Here is a 2500-nt window from a genome sequence, read left to right on the forward strand (position 1 = left end):
GAAGAGCTGACGAAACAATGCTGGTTTGGATGCAGGGGGTAGTGTTGGAATCGGCAGCGCGGACAAAATCGGCAAAGTCGACAAAAAAGACTGTTGGTCTGGACATCGGGGCAGCGGCAGCCATGCCGACAGGGGGGGAAATCGGCAGCGCAGATTTGTGCAGCTGCAGGTTCGTCGGGGAAATCGGCAGCGCAGATTTTTCGATGAACATGGGCTGGAAGATGGACTGTCCAGGCCAGGCAGGGAAATTCGTCAAGGGGACACGCTGACGAAACAGCGCTGGTTGAGACACGGTGGGCGCAGTGTTGGAATCGGCAGCGCCGACGAAATCGGCAAAGTCGGCAGAATCGGCAGCGGGTGCTGGCGATGAGTCTGGACGATTTATAGTCCAGGGCTTGATGGAAAAGACTGTTGGTCCAGACAATGGGGCAGTGGCAGCGCGGATTTGTGCAGCTGCAGGTTCGTCGGGGAAAATCGGCAGCGCAGATTTTTCGACGAACAGGGGCTGGGCGCTGGACTGGCCGGGCCAGGCAGGAAAATTCGTCAGGGGGCCACGCTGACGAAAACAGGGGCTGCGGAGTGGAAAATCGGCAGCGCAGATTTTTCGACGAACAGGGGCTGGACCGGCCGGGCCAGGCAGGAAAATTCGTCAGGGGGGCACGCTGACGAAAAGAGGGGCTGCCGCGTGGAAAATCGGCAGCGCAGATTTTTCGACGAACATTCGTCAGGGGGGCACGCTGACGAAAAGAGGGGCTGCCGCGTGGAAAATCGGCAGCGCAGATTTTTCGACGAACATTCGTCAGGGGGGCACGCTGAGGAAAACAGGGGCTGCCGCGTGGAAAATCGGCAGCGCAGATTTTTCGACGAACAGGGGCTGGATGCTGGACCGGCCGGGCCAGGCAGGAAAATTCGTCAGGGGGGCACGCTGACGAAAAGAGGGGCTGCCGCGTGGAAAATCGGCAGCGCAGATTTTTCGACGAACAGGGGCTGGACGCTGGACTGGGCCAGGCAGGAAAATTCGTCAGGGGGGCACGCTGACGAAAACAGGGGCTGCCGCGTGGAATGGCAGCCTACACGCAGATGCGAATTCGGCAGCGCACGATGGCTTGAGCAGGTCATGGGTTCGACTTGGCGCGATCTGAAACCTGGACGAGGGACTGTCGACGCTGGACGAGCCAGCGCGGTGGCCTGTCGTGCCCCGTTCAGGGGGGGCCTGCCGCGGAGACAGCCCTCGCGGGCTCGACAGCGCAGGCCAGCGTCCCCGACGTCGCTGGCCGCGGCAGGCGAGCTGCCGGGGTTCCCGCATTCCTACAAGAAAACGTCGTGCTTTCCACATGAAACCAATCCAGTAAAATCAGCCATATTTTTATGAGGCTGCCCACTGAATTTGGGGTCATTCCGGGCCGGTTCCTAGTTTTGCGGATTTACTCGATTTCTAATGGTAGGAAAATTAAAACAAATACTTCCCGACCTCGAAAAATTCTGGGAAAATTAATGAAGGTGGATTGGATTTTTGCCAACCTCTGTGCAAAATTTCAGCTCAAAATACCAAGAAATGAATTTTTTAGAGGGGGGGTGACAGCTGGGACCTAGTAGTGTCTCCCCCTGCCAGAGCTGCAATGACACTTATTGCTCTTTAGGGAGCCACCAGGCCGGCGCCCCTCAAAGACCACACGCGCGCGCGCGCCCGCCCGCGCTGGGCGCTGGGGCGCTGGGGCCTGAGGGCCTGGGGCCCTTGGGGGCCCTTGGGCGCTTGGGCGCGCGCGCGCGGCCCCCGCAGCCATGCCGCGCTGCGCGACGCGCGGACAGCCCCTGCTGGCTTGCTCTCTCGCCCGCGGGGGGGCTGCCTTCGGGCCCTGGCCCCCCGCGTTCTGGCCTGCCCCCTGCGTGGGAGAGGCTAGGCGCTGCAGGGGCCAGCCCGACGTCGCTGGCCGCGGCAGGCGACAGCCCGACATCGCTGGCCGCGGCAGGGGCCAGCCCGACGTCGCTGGCCGCGGCAGGCGACAGCCCCTGCTGGCTTGCTCTCTCGCCCGCGGGGGGGCTGCCTTCGGGCCCTGGCCCCCCGCGTTCTGGCCTGCCCCCCGCGTGGGAGAGGCTAGGCGCTGCAGGGGCCAGCCCGACGTCGCTGGCCGCGGCAGGCGACAGCCCCTGCTGGCTTGCTCTCTCGCCCGCGGGGGGGCTGCCTTCGGGCCCTGGCCCCCCGCGCTCTGGCCTGCCCCCCGCGTGGGAGAGGCTAGGCGCTGCAGGGGCCAGCCCGACGTCGCTGGCCGCGGCAGGCGAGCCGCCGGGGTTCCCGCATTCCTACAACAAAACGTCGTGCTTTCCACATGAAATCAATCCAGTAAAATCAGCCATATTTTTATGAGGCTGCCCACTGAATTTGGGGTCATTCCGAGCCGGTTCCTATTTTTTCCGATTTCCTCGATTTTTAATGGTAGGAAAATAAAAAAAAATACTTCCCGACCTCGAAAAATTCTGGAAAAATTAATAAAGTTGGATT

This window comes from Populus nigra, chromosome 2 (assembly GCF_951802175.1).
Source record: "Populus nigra chromosome 2, ddPopNigr1.1, whole genome shotgun sequence".
Taxonomy (NCBI): domain Eukaryota; kingdom Viridiplantae; phylum Streptophyta; class Magnoliopsida; order Malpighiales; family Salicaceae; genus Populus; species Populus nigra.